This window comes from Alligator mississippiensis, chromosome 5, assembly GCF_030867095.1.
Source record: "Alligator mississippiensis isolate rAllMis1 chromosome 5, rAllMis1, whole genome shotgun sequence".
NCBI lineage: Eukaryota > Metazoa > Chordata > Crocodylia > Alligatoridae > Alligator > Alligator mississippiensis.
Window position 1 is genome coordinate 41,361,204 of NC_081828.1, and position 21,140 is coordinate 41,382,343.

Genomic DNA, 21,140 nt, shown 5'->3' on the forward strand with positions numbered 1-21,140 from the left:
CACTGTGCCTTTAAATATTTTTTTCTTAGTTCTAATCATGGTATCTTACAAACTCACCGAGATTCATTACAAAATATACTTTCACAGAAAAACTGCATTGCACAAAGGATATAACCTTGCCAGAAACAAAAGAAGATACAGAAAAGAATCAGATGTTACAGGGGGGATTTGAACATGCACAAGCACTTACAGGTCCATATTTGAAGTTCTCCAAGAACCTGAACAATGTAGGTATTCAGCAGCAGCTTAGTCACCTGTAGCTCCTTTGTGGGACCATGGCAGATGTTGGGTCTACCACATCTGTTTCCCATCTGGAGCAGGAATCAGCAAAGTGGCGCCAAGTATTTCCTCCTGCAGGCTGTAGATCTACACAAAGCACCCATCCTCACATCACTGCAGAGAGGTGGGAACACAAACCACACAGACAGCAGGGACCTCAGGGCAGCAAAGCTACCTTGGGCTTATATCTCTCCCCAAAGCACACACCAGGCTCAGACCCATCCAGATGCTGGAGCACAGTCAATGTCACTTTGCTTCCCAGTATCTCCACCCTTTTTAGCCCTAGGAAATACCCATTAGAGCAGGGGCAGGCAATTGTTTTGGGCAGAGGGCCACTTACTGAGTTTTGGCAAGTCATCAAGGGTCGCGTGACAGGCAGCCCAGGGCAGATAAATATTAATTTTCTAATTTTTTTAAGGGCCCCGTGGGCCAGATAGAATGGCCTGGCCGCATCTGGCCCACGGGTCACATTTTGCCCACCCCTGCATTAGAGGATACTCTCTGTGAAGTGGTTCTTGGTTTTCCTGGGTCTGCTGGGAGACACAGATGGCAAAGTCCCACCGCTCATGCAGATTTCTAACCTGTGTACAGGACCTCCACCTGACACAGGAGGTACATGGTCCCACTAGGGGGAATGCCATAGTGGATCTGGTATTGGAAACGGGGGATGACATGGTAGGGGACCTACAGATTGGTAGCCATCTGGGGGACAGTGATCACCTAATAATAGAATTCACCATAAGATGTCGAGTGGGTAAGGTAACTAGTAGGGTGAAAGTACTAGACTTTAGGAAAGCTGATCTCAATGAACTCAGGCGATTAGTCAAGGACGCACTGCAGAGTAGGAGTTTTGAAATGATGGGAGCCCAAGAAGGGTGGCTGTGCCTTAAGGAAACGATCCTTCGGGCACAAAGCGAGACAATCCCCGTGCGGGGTAAAAGAGGGAAAGGGGCCAGGAGGCTTCCCTGGCTGACTGCAGAAATCCAGGGCGGCCTAAGGGCCAAAAGGGGAGCACACAAAAAGTGGAAACAAGGAGAGATCACCAAAGACGAATATACCTCCTCTGCTCGTGCTTGTAGGGAGGCAGTTAGACGGGCCAAAGCTACCATGGAGCTGAGGATGGCATCCCAAGTAAAGGACAACATGAAATTGTTTTTTAGATATATAGGGAGTAAAAGGAAGGCCCAGGGAGGAATAGGACCCCTGCTAAATGGGCAGAAACAATTGGTGACAGACAGGGGGGACAAGGCTGAACTCCTCAACGAGTTCTTTGCCTCAGTGTTCCTAAGCGAGGGGCACGACAAGTCTCTCACTGGGGTTGTAGAGAGGCAGCAGCAAGGCACCAGACTGCCATGCGTAGACCCTGAGATGGTGCAGAGTCACTTGGAAGAACTGGATGCCTTTAAGTCAGCAGGCCCAGATGAGCTCCATCTGAGGGTGCTGAAGGCACTGGCCGACATCATTGCAGAGCCACTGGCGGGAATATTCGAATGCTCATGGCGCACGGGCAAAGTCCCGGAGGACTGGAAAAGGGCCAACGTGGTCCCCATTTTCAAGAAGGGGAGGAAGGAGGACCCGGGCAACTATAGGCCAGTCAGTCTCACCTCCATCCTTGGCAAAATCTTTGAAAAAATTATCAAGGCTCACATATGCGAGAGCCCGGCAGGACAAATTATGCTGAAGGGAAACCAGCACGGGTTCGTGGCAGGCAGATCATGCCTGACCAATCTAGTCTCTTTTTATGACCAGGTTACGAGACGCCTGGACACAGGAGGAGGGGTGGATGTCGTATACTTAGACTTCAGGAAGGCCTTCGATACGGTACCCCACCCCATACTGGTGAACAAGTTAAGAGGCTGTGACTTGGATGACTACACAGTCCGGTGGGTGGTAATTGGCTGGAGGGTCGCACCCAGAGAGTTGTGGTGGATGGGTCGGCTTCAACCTGGAAGGGTGTGGGCAGTGGGGTCCCGCAGGGCTCGGTCCTAGGACCAATACTCTTTAATGTCTTCATCAGCGACTTGGATGAGGGAGTGAAATGTACTCTGTCCAAGTTTGCAGATGACACAAAGCTATGGGGAGAAGTGGACACACTGGAGGACAGGGAACAGCTGCAAGCAGACCTGGACAGGTTGGACAAGTGGGCAGAAAACAACAGAATGCAGTTCAACAAGGAGAAATGCAAAGTGCTGCACCTAGGGAGGAAAAATGTCCAGCACACCTACAGCCTAGGAAATGACCTGCTGGGTGGCACGGAAGTGGAAAGGGATCTTGGAGTCCTAGTGGACTCCAAGATGAACATGAATTGGCAGTGTGACGAAGCCCTCAGAAAAGCCAATGGCACTTTATCATGCATCAGCAGATGCATGACGAATAGGTCCAAGGAGGTGATACTTCCCCTCTATCGGGCGCTGGTCAGACTGCAGTTGGAGTACTGCGTGCAATTCTGGGCGCCACAATTCAAGAGGGATGCGGATAACCTGGAGAGGGTCCAGAGAAGGGCCACTCGTATGGTTAAGGGCCTGCAGACCAAGCCCTATGAGGAGAGACTAGAGAACCTGGACCTTTTCAGCCTCCGCAAGAGAAGGTTGAGAGGCGACCTTGTGGCTGCCTATAAGTTCATCACGGGGGCACAGAAGGGAATTGGTGAGTATTTATTCACCAAGGCGCCCCCGGGGGTTACAAGAAATAATGGCCACAAGCTAGCGGAGAGCAGATTTAGATTGGACATTAGGAAGAACTTCTTCACAGTTCGAGTGGCCAAGGTCTGGAACGGGCTCCCAAGGGAGGTGGTGCTCTCCCCTACCCTGGGGGTCTTCAAGAGGAGGTTAGATGAGTATCTAGCTGGGGTCATCTAGACCCAGCACTCTTTCCTGCCTATGCAGGGGGTCGGACTCGATGATCTATTGAGGTCCCTTCCGACCCTAACATCTATGAATCTATGAATCTATGAACCTGCTGGGTCAGACACCATTTTGCCTTACAGACCAGTACAGTTTCACAGATTATATATCACACGTGAAACACCCTTCTCAATTTAGATACCTCAACCTGGCCTTTCCACCAGTCTCTCAGTGATCTGTTGCAGTTGATTCTCTTGTGCTTTACTAGAAGCCTTAACCTTTCTAGATGCTGAAGTACAACTGAGCCATATAGCTGGTTCTCCAGCTATTACAGTCTCTGGTGCGAGTGGAGTCAAAAGTCCATTGTCATAAAAGGCCACCTGAAGCTTCCCCAGTATCCAGAGAAGGGTTCTGTTATATTCCCTGTGCACCTTATCCCTGTGATATGTGGTCTGTATAAAGTGACCTGACTGTTGCCCCTTTCCTCTCTTTTGAATATCTGCTTTTCAGTGCACTGAAAATTCAGAAAGACTAGTAGTCAAGGCAAGGGGAGAGCATTTTAACCTCTTCCCCACCCCCAAATCTCTGAGTGCTTAGGCAGATATCTATCAGCCCTCATGAGCCAGTTATAGCACCTGCCACTTCAGCACATTTTAATTAAAGCCCTTCTTCACAGGACTCAAAAGGTTAAGGAATGAATGCCTCCACCTTGTTAGGTTTGAAAGCCTAATTCTCTTTGAACTTGGCCATAGCAACAGTGAAACATATGTAGTCAGCAGTCTGCAACTGGGAAAAGTCTGCTATTTTGTATCAGAATCTGAGCATCTGTTTTCTATATTTATATATAATATATGAGCATATGTGTATTTCTCATGTTATCTGCCTCAACAGGGCCTGAGCTGAATATTATTAAAGCCACACAGGTATGCAATACTGATTTTGTTGTCCTTTCCCTACAGAAAAATATAGGGTCTTTTTCCCTTGTGTGAGCTTTATTCACTTGTGTCCAGAGTCATCTCTGTTCCACTAAAGACTCTCAGATCTGCATTGCAGAATGTGCAGGGACTTGGGGAAGAGCAATTAGGGTGACTTAAGCCTGGTCTGTGCTACATAGATTTTTCAACAGAAGTTGAGCATGTCCAAACTAAGATCCACTTATACCTTTAACTGTGGGTAACTGAATAGCACTTTGCCACCCAAAGGGGAGAGAGGGATTTCGGCCTAATTGTGCTTCTACTATCTATCTAAGGGAGAGTGGCATCCCAACACAACCATTGAGCTAGATCCTGTTCTACCTATTAGGTACCTAAGTGGTATATAAGCACTGATCCTTCACTGCTTATCTCCCCGGAAGGAGGTGAGTGGAATCTCCACCTCCTTGCTTGTTTTTGTGACTTGGTTTTGTAAAGGCAAAGATCAAGGCAAAAGTAGGTACCTTAACATTATTTCAGGGACTCATGCAAGGTGGAAAAGGATCATATTTATATGCCTATAGTCTACTTAGATACTTAACAGCTAGAACAGGATCTGGCCCAGTACAGACTGTGAAGGGTTCAGTATTATGAGGCAAAAAGAGAGGGAATCCCAAACCCTAGAGGAGCTGGTTAGGATGGAAGGCACTGCGTATCCCTAGGAAAGGCAAGCACCCCTGTAGCCTTCAAGGAGGACTCTGGTTTCAGATATCATACGTTGTGGAGTAAAAAATGGGCCATATCTTGCCTCTGAAAAAATATTCCTCTAATCATACTTATCACCCAGGCCAGGGACTGTCCCTGTGCTGTGCACATGCCTGCAGTTATAAATCCTGATTGGAGCATCCTGGTTTGACTTCAGGATACAAACATAAAACACTGGTCCTGGCAGCGTCCTGAATTCTAACCATTAAGCTAGTGATGCCATTTAGCTAGCATGGTGCTAAACACCCAGAAGATGCTGATGCCTTTCCTACACTAGGGCTCCCACCAGGACTACCACTGATTCAGTCAACCCAGTGCTAACCCCAGTATGGATTTCCTCATAAAATTCCCTCATGGCTCCTATTTGAGGGGCCTACAAATACATGGAGAAAAAAACCCTCTGCCTGTGGGGACCTGGACCAGAAAGGGTGAACAGGACTTTGGTATCTCCAGCTGCTAGGCTTTTCCTGATGCAACAGTGTCTCGGGGACCAGGGATGGCTCTCTGTTGTCATCCTTTCCTCCATCACATGCTCTGGGGACCAAGCCACTGCCTGTGAGCCTCACTGGGAGGATTTTTCACAGAATAAAGCATGTGACATTTCTAGAGACCTATCCCTTGGGTCTGAGAAGATGCAGCAAGAGGTCATTGGCATCTGTGCTGAATGCAAGAACCCAGCTGCCTCCACACACTTACCTTGCCCTCTTTCTCTGAGAAATTCACCTGTGTTGGGGGCAGGAGGGGGTTGGCATATTGCCTGCTGCACTGCCACCCAGGGGCATTCTGCAAAGGAGCAAGATCAGGGATGTGCAGCTGGCTGCTTCTATAGGGCATTTGAGCATCATCTGCTTCCCAGGCCTTCTTTCTACTGCAACCGCGTATGCTCTGGTTCCCTGCGTGACTTCTGGGTCTCGCCCTTTCCCAGCCTCCTCCTGCTAGGCAACAAGCCATCACCACGCAGCAGCAAATGACAAGGGAATGAGTATAACAGGGACAGGAGCAGTCCTGGCTTTGACGCAGGTCCACAGGTGGGAGGGACCAGAGCGTGCCTTGGTGATTTGTGTAGAACTGCTTCCCTCCTGCTGGCAGCAGGACAAAGAGACTGGCAGTTGCCCAAAGAGCTCCAGGTCTTTTGGTGTTCCTTTATTGTGCTCTGCCATCGGGGGCTCTTCCTTGGGGACATCAGAGAGGGACAAAAAATCAACCATTTGTAAGAGGGGTAAGTTTGACTTCAGAAATGCCTTATGTGTCCAGCTGAGCTGTGAGCCTTGGAGCCCTGCTTTGACTAAGGAGACTGTGCCTCACACCAGCCTAGGGGGTAGCCTCTCTGCTCATGTCAGGCTACAGGTAAGTGCCTGTATTTCATCCCCAAGAGACCAGAGAGTGGCTAGAGACGGCCTCAGCCCAAGGGAGCAGCCCGCAGTGTTCTCAGATGGGACATGACAGCATCTGTCCCTAAAGGCACTCTGTACCCATGCTCTTCCTCTTCTGCTTTTTCAATTCTTGACTCCTATTTTCGCTATTCCTTGTGCTCTGCTATTGTTCAGCTTATGTCCAAGGAACAAGCTCTGATTCTCTCAACTGTGCACCAGTGAGGAGAGACCAGAAAGGCTTTGGGCTCAAAATAAGGCAAGATGAAGTTTCCTAATGATACCTCGAGTACCAGCTTGGGCTGGGACTGCCCACAGGTCAGGACTGGCATGTACTGGTGGAGCTTCTTGCTGTGAAGCCCAGGGCTGGAAGTGCGGAGGATGCTGTAAGCTCAGACAGAATACAAGGGCAAACTGTTTATGCCACAAGGAGGGACAGGAATTATTGGTGTCCACTGTCATTCCACCATGTTGGAAAGTTGGATAAGGGACAAGTTCTTGACCTGGAATGAAAGCCAGCATCTTTTTTAAATAGGAGGAACCTTGTATCATCCCTCTGTGAGAATCCTAGACAGCACAACTCATGTGCGAGCAAGAAGCACCGCACCCTGCTGTAAACATACCCTGTCCAGCTGCTAGCCAAGTCTGAGCCATAGAGACTGAGGGTGAAGCTGTGTCCCTGGCAGTTGAATCAGCTCAGTGCAAACACTCTTCTCAACAGCAAAGGTACACTCATATGCTGAAGTGACCGTTACCACTTGCGTGCCATGCAGGCCAGAAGTGAGCTGTATTGGCTCAATATGGGGGAGGGAAGGAGGCAGGGCCCCATCTGTTAGCTAATACAAACCTAGGATTGCGGACTAGCCCAGGGATTAACACGACACCTCATTTGATGAGTGACAGAAAGGCTTTATTTATTACAAGTATTTAAAATCAAGTCAAGTTAGCCCAAACCAAATCAAAGTTCATTAATTAGCTATAAGGTGATGATTTCTCACCAAACAGGCAACGAAGAGGTGCTCTGTTTCTCTTCAACTTCTCAAGTAAGTCGGGCACATTAACAACTGGTGTCAGAGAGACTTCTGACTCTTGAAGAGCGTGCTGTTTGCTGTTTTACTGCCTTTTTATACCCTTAGCTTAGCATCTTCAAAGCATTCTTTTAGTTGTGTAAATCAAAAAAGTCCCAAGCAGTAATTGACGGGAAAATCCTGTTAATTAACCTGCTTATCACTGGTTATCAGAAATTTCTAATTTGAATGAGTTACCTTCTTCAGTAACAAGAGGTTACAGTTTGGAACATATCAAGGAACTGATTAACAGCCAGGAAAAACATACTATATCAGGAGGAGACACCTATCACGTATGGAAAATGTCTCTTCCTGCACATAAACATGAGTTAATTGCAAAAGAAATATTTACCATACTAATTAATTAAGGATAGACATTTCATATGGTTACACACCACCAGACAACTAGGAGTCTGCCTGAAATCATCCTGAATATAGCAAGATAAGCTGGAAGAGATACTTCTCAGATGGCCTAGCCATGAACTCACATCCTCTTGCATTATGCAGTTAGTGTCAGTATTCTGTATTTTAACTTTTGTGAGTAGGCCTGAGCTTAGCATGAGTTTCAGAGTCATCACCATCCCCCCAAAGATGAGAAGAGCCAGAGCTAATAAGATCAAGACTGGGGCTTCTACAGCGGTTTTGATTCAGCACACAATAACAATAATACGTCTAAGTATGTAGAAAGAAAGACTGGAGCAACAAGAGAGCAACAGGTTCAAGACTGAGGTGCATTAGCAATACTTTATATGGGGCAGCCAATTGCTGCAGACCAGAATGAAAGTGCTCTGACAGATCTGTCTAGGATCTATCCATGGCCTCTGCCTGTGCTATGCTGAACCAGCCAGGGCAATCAGCTCATTTTCTCAATGGAGCTACATTTGACATGATATATTCCCTGAATCGGGCACTTGTCGGGTGGGATTGGTGCCAGGAGCAGGTGTCTGTTCTTTCAGCATTTAACCTGTCTAAACTTGTCCTGCTGTTTATGTTGGAAGAACAAGCATGGTTGATGGTGACCCTTGGTGGTTGACCTGCAGGGCTGACAAAGACGACACTTGAGAGATTCTATTGTGAATGTCACTGCTTCTGTGACTCCAGGCACTTGTATTTGTCTCTAATAACAAACTGTCGGTGAGCCACCGCAAACTTCCTGATTTACTCAGATCCAGGAATCTCTTGACTGGGAGAAGATCCACATAAACGACAAAATTCTGCTGAGACAGTGCAGGACTCTTAGCAGGGTTTTCTCCTTGCATGGGGGCTACAAGGATGATACATTAGGGCCATGCGAAACAGCAGCGTTCTGCTTCGACTTCCGTTTCGGTGTTTTGATGGAACAGTGTTTTATTTCGAGTTTCATTTCGTTTCAAAAGCACTGTTCTGCTCCTTTTCATCAAAACAGTTTCGCTGTTTCAGTGCTGTGTCGATGTTTTGCCCACAGGCTATTGTGCGGGCCGGGTCAGGCCCCGGGCCCTTTTCGTTGCTCTGCACGTGGGCTGTGGCTGGCAGCCCGGGCAGGCCGGGTTGGAGAGGGCGGGCGCTGAGCTAGAATTAGGCACAGACACGTAACGGTTGATTTTAAGATTGTTTACTTACACCGAGATGGTCGCGGTGCAGGCTGAGAACTTTCTTGAGTTGCGGTTACAACAGAAAACACGAACACATGTGGAGTTTGCTAGGCTCCACGCAGACAGAACTCGAACAATCACATGGAGTTTGCTAGGCTCCACGCAGACAGAACTCCGGATGTCCAGGACAAGAGCGCATAAAACTCGTCAATACGTCTTATAGAAGGCTCTGTTCGAAGACGGGAAGAGGTGGGCGGTGGATCAGGCCGCCAAACTCCTCTGAGCAACAAACAGGGTTTCTATTACCCTGCCGCGCACACCCAGAGTCCCCATGAGATGGATGCGGAGTCCTCTTCGGCTTGGGCGGAAACTGCTCAAGCCTCTTATATGGCTAGCAGGCCAATCGCTAGCCGCAACGTGGGAATAATTTAGCACTAGCCAATTGCAGGGCACGAATTTGCATACAATGAGCGGGAACTCTTTGCACCGTGCATTTCTGTGTTGCAAAGAAAATGCACCCTGCAAAGACAGCTGCAAAGTGGCGGGAACACTCCTTTGCACGCGGGTTCTCTGCGCAGCAGAACTCCTCCGTGCAATGAAGCTGTAAACCCACGGGGATAATTCTTAGTGCCAAAGCACACACAAAGGATCAGACCTTTGGGTCATGACATCCCCCCTTGCTGAAGGCACAATAGAATTATACTTCAAACCTATCATCCGGGTTATTCACAGCTCTGTCAATGGTTCGCGAAACTAAATGAGCAAAAACAAAATCAGTCAACAATAAAAGTTTGTCCTCAAGGGATCAAATCAAATAATAACCAACACACACATATATACATAAAATCACATTCATAACAAAAAACTGGACGATCACGACTTCAGTGGGCGTCATGGTGGAATTGCGCGTCAGGCCTTCGTTCCTTTTGGTGATGTTGTCCCTCTCGGGGCCTCTCTCCACCACGCACTCCGAATCCCTGATCTGTAAAAGAACTCTCTTAAAATGGTTATTCCACTACTATTTACAAAATCACACAGGACCACACGATAATGCAGTCGATCAAACTTATCATCACTATTAAATATAAACATGTAAACACAATTCTATACTGGACAGCTCTTTTTCTTTTCACGCTAAGCAACTCGACGAAATCATCGAGGAGTCGTCCTCGCCTCCTTCTAGATAGTGAAAACCTAACTCGTAGGCTAGCTGCCATTGTCCCGCGTCTCCCAAAATCCGAAGCTGTCTCTTATTAAGTCCAGAACACTGCAGGAGGAATCCAAACATGTATCACTCCTCTTGCGTCCTCTGGCGTAATACTGGACGCTCAGATTTGCGGTGTTTCATGTTCTGAGCCTCAGTCGGACGTTGACACTCCCGATCACTGGATAGTCTTGGCTCCATTAGGACGCACAGTCTTGACAACTGATGAAGGAGACTACTCACAGGATGATCGACCAGTGGGTTCAGCACAATCTGCAAAACCACGATGTTTCTTTGCCCGTAAACCTTAAGACAACTATCTATGCTGTCGAGAGTCACTGGAACGGTTCCAGGGTCTCGCAGGTGACGGTGAGGCCATGGTCACGTTCGTTGGAGCAGTGTTAGTCCCAACGTGCATTCTCTTGGGTTCCAGGCGCAATACGAAACTCCGATAATAGCCAGTACAAGCTGTTCTGCACCGGTGTGCTCTGGTCATCCGTCGTGCCATGCGTGGGCCTTCTATTCAATCACTCCTGCCACAAGCGCTGGAATTGGAATAGGCCAGTGGATGCTAAACGCCACCATGTCGATGTCGGTGACATGTCCCCTACTCCATGAAGCTTGTCTCACCAAGAAGCTTGCTTCTTCCTGGTCCAGGAGGTCGGACCCAAGTTCCATGACCAGACGTCCCAACCACACAGCCAGAGTTTCTTCGGGTCGGATTCTGGATTCTCTACACAAATTCTGCAGTTTGGCTCTGGAATGAGCGTAATAGGTGGTAGCATGAACTGCACACTGCGGACTGATGACTGGGCTGCTTGATGCTGCAGGCTGATCAATTTCTTCGCGAGTTGTCGTTGCTGTTACTGTTTCTGTTGGAGCTGTAGTCATTGTTACAGCGGGAGTTGTTGCTGTCTCAGGTGGGAGGGGTGGATGCACTCCTCCGCTTGACTCCCCCTCCCTTCGGCAGAGGGGCGTGGTCGACAGAATCCACGCTGCGTTGCTGGGCGGAGTCACCGGCCAAACCCTTGCAGGCTCTCCCGAAGCTCCATCCCTCTCTTCCGGCTTCTCCACGCGGTCTTCCCTCTGCTCAGCGCCATCTTGTCGGGGCAGTTTAAGATCCCCTCTCTCAGCTGCTTCTCCGACCACCCAAACGGCCATACGCAGCTGGGTCTTTAAGCTTAAAGTTTCACTCATCAGATCAGTCATAGTCTGAAAAGTTGCATTTAGTTCTCTCCCCTTGTCGCACCGTAGGACCACTCTCTCATTTACGGCGTGGTCCTCCGTCTCTGGGTCTTCGCGGAGCTCGGACGGACGATCGCGACCCCTTAGTCCCGGTATTACCATGCAAGGGGAAAGCCATCTGATCAGCATCGGCTCTCCCATCTCCTGGGCACACCGTAAGCAACAGACACACTCCCGGGTGGGGGTCGGGCTTACTGCACTCGCCGGGTCGACTTCGGCAAGGGTTACAGCATCGAGGGGCCTGTACAGGACCCGCTCGTCGCTCATGATACACCCGAACGCCGCGGGGTGAAGATACACTTCTTTCCCTTCTAGGGCTTCGACTTCGGAAGTTCCCTCTTCTCCCTTTAGCGAAAGGTGTCCCTGGATACATCTCCTGCCCGTTCCGCCCACCTGGTGGTACGCAAGGTGCGCCTCCAGTTCTGTGATACTTGCTATGCTGCGTCTCCCACTTCTCCAAGGGCAGTTCTCAACTAATTCTAACTCTAGCGAGCCCTCTCCTGATCCCATCCTCGTCGCCATGTGCGGGCCGGGTCAGGCCCCGGGCCCTTTTCGTTGCTGTGCACACGGGCTGTGGCCGGCAGCCCGGGCAGGCCGGGTCAGAGAGGTCGGGCGCCGAGCTAGAATTAGGCACAGACACGTAACGGTTGATTTTAAGATTGTTTACTTACACCGAGATGGTCGCGGTGCAGGCTGAGAACTTGCTTGAGTTGCGGTTACAACAGAAAACACGAACACATGTGGAGTTTGCTAGGCTCCACGCAGACAGAACTCGAACAATCACATGGAGTTTGCTAGGCTCCACGCAGACAGAACTCCGGATGTCCAGGACAAGCGCGCATAAAACTCGTCGGTACATCTTATAGAAGGCTCTGTTCGAAGACGGGAAGAGGTGGGCGGTGGATCAGGCCGCCAAACTCCTCTGAGCAACACACAGGGTTTCTATTACCCTGCCGCGCACACCCAGAGTCCCCACAAGATGGATGCGGAGTCCTCTTCGGCTTGGGCGGAAACTGCTCAAACCTCTTATATGGCTAGCAGGCCAATCGCTAGCCGCCACGTGTGAATAATTTAGCACTAGCCAATTGCAGGGCACGAATTTGCATACAACGAGCGGGAACTCTTTGCACCGTGCATTTCTGTGTTGCAAAGAAAATGCACCCTGCAAAGACAGCTGCAAAGTGGCGGGAACACTCCTTTGCACGTGGGTTCTCTTCACAGCAGAACTCCTCTGTGCAATGAAGCTGTAAACCCACGGGGATAATTCTTAGTGCCGAAGCACACACAAAAAATCAGACCTTTGGGTCATGATAGCTATAATGGGGAAGCATGAAACAGCCTATAACTTTGTCATTTCTTGCCTAATTCCGATTAAACTTGCAGGGATGGTAGTCCCTTCTGAGGGCATGAAGCCTGCCAGGCTTCAAGGAGATAGGTACAGGGATTTCTAGGAAACTACACCTCAGGCTGCTGACAAGCAGGAGTCAGGGAGCAAGAGCAGTGTCCTGTGATCTAGCAGGCAGCTCGGGGGCCTGCACCCCCAGGAGGAGTCTGGCAGAGCCCCTGCAGCCCTCCCGGGGGCATGGGCAGGCCCCCGATATGCATGCTGGATCACAGGATGCTGCTCCTGCCACCTAGGACCCAGCACTAAGGAACTGAGCCCAGCTGGAGGAAGCGCCTCCTGCCACTGGGCTCCATTCCCAGTGCTGCGGAACTCAGCCAGGCTGGAGAAAGCACCTCCTGCTGCTGGGCTGAGTTTTCCAGCACTGGGAACAGAGTCCAGTGGTAAGAGGTGCTTCCCCCCGCCAGGTTCAGTTCCCAGTGGCTCGCAGCCCCGCAGAAATCAGCCTGGCGGCAGGCGATGGAGCACAATGCTGGCTCGGCCCACCTTCTGCCACTGGGCTGAGCTCCATGGGGCTGGCAGAGCCGATTGGAGCACAGCCCAGTGGCAGGAGGTGGGCAGAGCCGGCGCTGCATGCCGACTGGCTCCATCTGGCAGCAGGAGGCAGGGAGAGCAAGGGCTGCTCCCCACCAGGCTGAACCACATGGTGCTACGGAGCTGCTTGGAGTGCAGCCCTGGCTCTCCCCTGCCTCCCACCACCTGGCTGGCTGCTTCAAAATTTGAAATGTTTCACAACTTTTTAAAAGTTTTGATTAACCTCATTTTGTTTCGAGGCTGTTTTGAAGCCCTCCACTTAATTTCGATTTCGCTATTTCGAGCTTGAAACAAGTTGAAACAGCGTTGAAACGAAACAGCTGGTGAAGCCTCGCACAGCCCTATCATATATCTATTCTGCTAGTTCCAAAATGTGGCAGGAATCCATGCTTCCATACTCTTGTCTCGATGAGCTCCTACACACATGCAGGGAGGCTGCTCCAATGCTCTGTAATTACAGTGTGTTGGAGAAGGCTTGATTAATCAAGTCTGCTGGGGCGTGGTAATTACTGTGCTCCAACAGACTCCAGCATCACATGTATCAGTGTCCCTTCACTAAAAAATGGGCAGTGGGGCATTTTAACTAGAACTTGTTTGATGCTGATCTACGTGATACTCCAGGAACTTTAATTAACACAGCTCTTGGAGCCGTGCTAATTAAAGCGCCCCCTCCTCCCAGAGCACATTTATAAATGCCCTATGCCCAGATTGGTTTCAGCCATGGAGGGGCGCAGGACTTACTAACTTCCAGTAACAAAGGCTGATCTCTGTTACCCCCAAAACTCTCTCCAAACCATGCAGTTAGATTAATAGAAGTTATGACTTCATCATACCAATCTTGCTTCTCACATATTCCAAGACCCATCAACTTACCTGGGTTTTGTCAGTATGGGGTCTTCCAGTCTAACCCTCCATGAGCTTCAGCTGCATGCTGGTGGTTAAAGAACAAAGCTGCAAAACTCCTCAGTGGGTGCATCTACACGTGCAATTAATGCACATGAATAAACTCCAGAGCATATTGTTCTGGAGTTTATTGCTCCTGGGTGCTGCATCTTTACTTGCACCTGGGACCACAGCACATTGAGCCATGTCAGAGCAACTCTGGCTGGCAGGGGGCTTGTGGGTCAGCCTGCCAGCCTGGGCCTGGTCCCCCTGGCTTAATAGGCTGCAGAGGGCTGGCTGGGGCATGAGAGTTCTATAGGCAGCCCTTGCACTGAAGCACTCTTGTGCCTTAGCCAGCTGTGTCAGCATCTATGCATGTGCTGCTGTGGAGTAAAAACCTCGGTGGAAGGTAGTATTTGTATTTACAAGTACTATCCTGCTGCGGAGTTAATTAGTTTACTCCAGCCTGATAGAGGTGCACATATAGATGTGTAACATTTAATGCGCAACTAATTAGTCTACTCTACAGTAAACATCTGGTGTAAACACAGCCAGATTGTCATCTCTCAGCCTCTGAGCTTTTAAGTGGGGCTACTTAGGACAAAGATTTGATGTCTTGCCCTGTTTGTTAAACCATAGGGCTGAAAGAAATGAGTTTTTCCCTATTATGAATTACAACAAAGTTAAACACATTTCTTTTTGTAACTTCCCTCCACTTGTCAGTAAATAACCACCACAGTGGCATGTCCAAATGGAAATATTTGGTTTTCAGCTGAAAACCTAAAGCTTTGCATGATTTTTTTTTAACTGAAACTCCAAGTTTTTCCATGGGAAACAGCTGCTTCCAGTGAAAAAATTCATGTAGTTAAACTTTTTCTATCAAAAGGCTGACCATTTTGATAGAAAACTTCTGATCTCTATGCATAAGCCTGACTGGGCCAGTAGAGTAATGCCTTAACACATATAACTAATGATAAGAACTAATGCTGAGAAGGTAGCCTTTTATTCTTCAGGAAAACAGTCTTTGCTTTTCCTTGACAAAGGGAGGGAAAAGATTAATAAGCCCACACACCTCACAAGATGGCAGGTACTTTAAAAATAGACAAAAATAGTCTGGAGCAGTACTGATAAGGATAATGTGTGCTGCCACCACTCAGGAAATCTGCATTACAAACAAGTGGAAAAGAAAACAGTTCTGTAGCTGCAGCAGGGCTTTCATATCACCCTCCCGAGAAATTGGGGCAAGCTGTCTGTCACTGGGGGATAAAAGGCTGGAATGTCCCCTTGGCAGAGATCCTGCAAAAAAGGCAAGAGTAGCTTTCCCAGCTTGCTGGTTGGAGAGTCCAGCGTGTTGCTAAGGCAGCCCCTTCAGATGGTACCAGGAAGGCAGAGGGTTAGCATGGCTGCAATGATCAGACCTCAGGAACATTACAGGTTTGTGCATTTAAAATCTCATTCCTGAAAACCTTCCTTTCCCTAGGGCACGTCTCAGGAATGGTGAGATTGGTGCCCAGGGAACAAGGCCCATGAAAGAGGCTGCTTTCAGAATAGTGACCCTAAATCCATCCATGCTTGAGGCTCCCAAACTCTCCCTCAAGGGGTTAAAGTATTTGGGGCAAGGTTCTTTAAGGCACCAACCCTGAGATACCAGCCTGCAGTTTGGTCTTGGGTAAGTCTCTTAATTGCTGTACCACTTGGCTGCCTTAGAAGCAAAACAGAGGTGATAGCAGTACCTCCATCATTGCAGTGCAGAGCAAATAAAGGCCTCTTAATTTGCAGGTCTTCTCATGGGAGATGTTATCAGAAGGCAAAGTGGTCTTGATCCTGCTTACCTCATACTGTTTCAGGTTCCTTCCTCTGTTGCCGTCCTAAGACCTGGGACATTCCAGGGTTGGAGAAGAGCACCATTGAACGACAGCATCTTTGGGTTGCCTTCTGCTGCTGGGAGAATCATGAATCACTCGAAGCCGTCCATGGCAGAGGGAGACTGGTCCAGACGCTGGGAGCTGGACAGATGGAGTATCAAGAGAACAGAAGCCAGGCTCAGCCATGGGCTGCAGGACTTAGAGGAAACACGAGTCCAGCAAATGAACTCAATGGTCAAAGAGCAGAGGCAGATTCAGAAAGAACTGGTGAGGCTGCAGCAAGGTAAGGTCAATGCACAAAGCCCTTGCAAGGGGAAATGGGAGCATGGGGAAAGCAAGAGAGGCTTGTATAAAGCTGCTACTACTATAGCTGTATTGGTGGAGCTAGCATACTCCTTTGAATATAAGACACACCTGAGTTTTCTCATTCTACTAAAAAAAAAACCAAACCCAAATGAAGACATATTTATAAGGCTACCACCTCTATGGTGCATATAAGAGCTTTTTTACTTCTTCTAATTCACATTGAAGATGAAGGTTCCTTTTAGAAGGTGTGTGTGTGTTTACAATGCATCTTATATTCAAGGGAATGACAAGTTTCCTCAAATCCAAAATGAGTGTGTCCATCCCCCCCGCCTTAACATGGGGAAACAAAATCACTTGTCTTGGATTCAAGCTGGGGGGGCGGGGGGGAAGGGGTAGCAGCTGAGGTTGGGGCCAGAACCATAGTTGCTGCCTGCCCCTCCAACTGTACTCCCCACGGCCTCCTCTGCCCCCCCCCCCTTCTGCTTACCCTCTGGCTCTGGCATGGCTCCAGCCTAAGGCTCCAGCCCAGCTGCAGAGGTGGCAGCTCTAGCCAGACCCTGGAGCCCAGGCTGGAGTTGCCACCACTGCCACTGCTACCAGGCTGGGCTGGAGCTGGAGGGTAAGTATCAGGGGTGGGGAGGGAGAAGAGACAACAGGATGGTGGGGAAAGCAGCAGGGGCAGCCAGGCTGGGGGCCAGGCACTAGGAGGAAGGCAGGTGCCATGGGGTACAGTCATGCAGGTGGCAAATAGTGGGGGGCGGCAGCAAGGGGCAAGGTGTTGGGGGGGCAAGGGGCAGGGGTCAGGCTGCTTTCCCCCCCCTGCAGTCATGTGGAGGCTGAATTTAAGATGACCCTCTAATAATTAGATTCTATACACAGAAAATTAAAACAAATTTATATTTTTCCTCGTATAGAATCTAATTATTGAGTGCCATCTTAAATTCAGAGTCACCTTGGACTTGGATAAATGTGATATGTTATAGCAGCAGAGCCTAGATAGATTATGTCAGCAGAGTCTAGTAGAGACTCCATGTATGGCAGAAAAAGTGTTTTTGCCAACATCACGACTACACATCACCCACCAGCAGAAGCTCCATTCCTGTATTGCTGCATCTGCACTAGGGCGTTGGCCAGATTAGCTACATTGGCTGAGAAGCATTATCCACACTTTCACACCCCCTAGTCAAAATAGCAATCCCAACAAAATTGTGTAGTGTTGATCAGACCTCAAGGGTAGAGAAAGGGCTAGTTGAAGAGCCCCTGGGGAGTGATCTTTGTGAACAGTGTCTGAATCATGAACCTGGATCTTTCTCAGGGCAGTGCAACAGTAGCTTTCTTCTCCCGCAGAGCTTGTGCATGTCAAGAGAGACAGGGCCCCTCCACCTGACTGCAGCTGCATGTCTTTCCAACAGTGGCTTATGTGGTCTTATGTATAGGCAACACATAGGGGGGGCACGTGCCCCCGCTGAGATTGGCTGCTGCTGACGCTGCCACTGGCGTCTATGGGCAGTTGTCATTCGCCACCCCCACCCCTTGCGGCCGACACCGCCTTGGAGGCCTGAGGTCAGTCCTGGCTCACCGCCACTATTTCCCTGCCACCAACACCGCTGCTGCCACCTGCAGGTGGTCACCTTGCCCCCCCCCCCCCCCCCTTCCAGCCTCAGGAGGCATGAGCTGTTCATGGTCTCATGGGTCCATGTTACAGCTCTTTTAAGCTGCTGGAGGATGGAAATGCTCCCCTCTGAGAAGAAAAATGGGGGGAAGGGAAGGGTGACCAGGGTGTCAATTTTATGACAGTCACTATAAATTAGTATTTTTCAGACCAGTTGTGTCCAGGTGTTTGGGGCTGGCTTAGAGCATGTGAACATGCTAGGTTTTCTGCACTGTAGTTAGCTTTAATGTGAGGAATTGGTCTGTGGCACAATGGACATGGGGTGCACTTAACATAAATATATTAGCTGGGCCTGTCTGTTAAGTATTATAATTTTATTTTGAAAGGCCCTTTTGGGCTTCCACAAATGTTCTCGCCCCTTCACATTCAGCTGGACATGCTCCATGCCTTGAAGGCCTGGGATGGACAAGGCAAATCAATAGGCCCAGCCTAGAGTGTGCTGAGGAGGGGAGGAGCAGGGAAGGGGTAGCTGGGTTTTAAGGAAGGACAGCAGAGACAACAATTAGTGAGTAAGAACCAGCAGGCTGTGCTAGGCTTGCAGGGATGGTGGGGAAAAGCAGAAAGCTGAGAATGGGGCAAGACAGTGAGAAAGTTGGCCAGTATAGTGTGGGTGGGAGATGGCTGAAGGGGAGAGGAGACAGTATTGGCAGTATTTATTAATTTTTAAAAAGAGGCTGTTTCTAGGGGTGGATTTATGCCCCAGAACTTCTTCCCAATATTATTAGCAACCTGTTTCTCTGCTTCTTAGGCAAGTCCAGGAAGGTGGCTTGTTTAATTGCAGATTTCCCAAGGGCAGCTGGTAAAAAAGCAACTCTGCCCACACTTTCTTCTGCGATAGGAGAGCACCAGAGCAGCACCGAGGGTGAACGACTGAGGTAAAGCCAGGTGCAATGAAGCCTTCCCTTACAATCCAGCAGCTCTGGAAACAGCACCTTCAGTCATCCCCACCACAAATACTTTTTAACACCCCACCTTGCCCCCAGTTGCAATAAAATCAATAATGTCTGGGGTTGTTTGGGTTCTGGGTCACTCTTCCCTCTCCCTTTTTTTTTTTTCCTTGTTGTCCTTTTTCTACACTGTAACTTTAAAACTTCAACTTTGTCAAAGGAACAGAGTAGCAAACAGAAAAGCAAGACCTGGTGGTCAATTTGTAACTTTGTCAAAGCTAAGGTCATTTTGAAGTGAAAAAGATAAAGAAAAAAAGAGAGATCCTGGATTTTCAATGAGTGACACCAAAAAAGAACCAGGAAAAAAAAGTAAAAATAAGAGGAGAAAGAAAAAATATATAAATGCCCTTCCCCCACCCAGCCTTCTTATTCTTACTTTTTGTACACTCTCTCACGTTTTCCAGCTGAGAAGGTCAAAGATTGCAAGAAAGTGCTACTTTCCCCAAGTGGATAAAAATGAAAGGGAGAATAAAAAAAAATTTTACAGTTTTGTTTTGTTTTTAAAGAAAGATTTAGAAACTACCATGCTGTTACTAGTTTTAAAGAAATGTTACTTTTCTCAAAAGAGGAAAGTACGAGTAAAAACAAAAAATCTCCTTGCAAAAAAGATTATATTACTATGTGTGCTTATCTACATATTACCATATATTAATAAATCCCCAATTGTTTTTTTGCCCCAAATCCCTTTTTGTTGAAGCGTTTTTATCTGGTTTCCTTTTGCCGGCTGACAGAAACAACTTGCAGCTCATATGAGCTGAGCCAGACTTGTGAGAGCTGAGACAGGGAAGTTTTCACTGATGTTACCCTCTGGAGTAACTCGGCACCAGGGTCCTGTTGCGGTCAGCAGCAGCCTCGCAGCCCCTGGAATCTGCTTGAGAACCAAAGGAATGTGGTTAAGAGCATGTTGCTTGTTCGGTGGCTGCGCAGGTTTCCTTGCGTCTCTTTTTCCTTCTTTCTAGAGCATCAAAAGCTGCTTTGCCCAAGCCTGGTGGGCTCACCTTGGTGGCTGAATCAACCTTGCAACATCAGACAGGCAACAGAGATATCATGGATGGTGCAGGACAGCTGTCCTCCTGGAAACGTGGACCAATCCACACAGTCACCAGGGCCAAAGCTGGAAGCTCCCTCACAGACATCAACCTCTCTGACATCAGGCACTCTATTGCCCAGCGGTTGAGTGTTTCTGCTATGCCAGCAGAGCAAGATGAAGCAAAGGGTACTGAGGAAGAGGCCGCGGCAGTGCTCACTGGAAAGGCTGAGGCCAGTGACACAGTTGCCGGTGACGTGATGCCCAAGCCCTCTACCTACACAGGGAGACGAAAGAATTCCCTCATCCATGAGAAGCAGGTCTTTGATACAGAGGCCTTTGCCCACGAGAGCCACTTCAGGACTATGCACACCAGACCAAGCTTTCTTGAATTGTACGCTGAAGCCAGGAAAGCTCGGTATATCCGACACAAGGGCATTCCAGACTCAGAGAGGGAACTCAGCCTGCACGAGATATTTGGGCACGAAGATAATTTAGAGCACAGCCATCCAACAGCACAAACGACCAGTACAGCCCTAGCTGATTGAACCTTGGCCTAAGGGAGGACTGTGAAATCAGACTGTTCTGCTGACAAGGAGAGCAAGACTAGGAGAGCAACTATGCCCATGTCACAGACTTGTTCCGTCATCTAGGCTGATATCTTGCTTAGTACAAAAAGGTCTGAGCCTATGTGATGTCAACTTGAAGTAAAATTCAACTGGCTTGTTACTTTTCCTCCTCCTTTTACAAACCATGCAGCCTGTTCATAAGACACACAAAACTGCATTTCCTGTATTTAGCATTTTAACATGTTAAATCTTTTGCCATATAAATGTTCCATGGTGAAATCAGAACTTTGTTTTTAAACTTGTCTGTCTCAAGTTGGGATTCATTCACATTTCCATTCCTAGCTGTGTCACTGATATCACAGGTCAGAGTATTTCACCAGCAAATCTTGTACTAAGCCTATAATTTCTGCTTGAATGTGTTTCTTTCAGACACCTACTCTTGCCTTTAAGCGAGGATGACTCAAGTGCATTCATTAAGCAGTTGTTTCAATAGAGTCAACCTCACGCTTAAAAAAAAGAAAAGAAAAAAGAAGATGCATCTTATACATAGTCTAGCTTCAGTTTCCAGCCACTGGATTATACTCTGCCACTGTTTGCTTAATTTAGATCCTCCTCTTATCAGAAATGTTGATTTATGTATAATAGACCATGATCACATGGCCTCACTGTCCATAGGCTAAA

The 21,140-nt window shown here is 48.5% G+C and overlaps 1 long non-coding RNA gene and 1 other non-coding gene across 2 annotated transcripts; one reads left to right on the plus strand and one right to left on the minus strand.

Moving 5' to 3' along the window:
• Positions 1-8,810: 8,810 nt before the first annotated feature.
• On the minus strand, positions 8,811-15,991 carry LOC132250796 (uncharacterized). The gene is made up of 2 exons (XR_009462410.1): positions 15,906-15,991; positions 8,811-9,788 (listed from the first exon to the last, which is right to left on the minus strand). It is a non-coding gene; the product is annotated as an uncharacterized LOC132250796 (long non-coding RNA).
• LOC102563385 (uncharacterized) lies at positions 15,423-19,908 on the plus strand. Its single transcript, XR_009462409.1, has 4 exons — positions 15,423-15,507; positions 15,921-16,221; positions 18,665-18,791; positions 19,823-19,908. It is a non-coding gene; the product is annotated as an uncharacterized LOC102563385 (transcript).
• Positions 19,909-21,140: the final 1,232 nt, after the last annotated feature.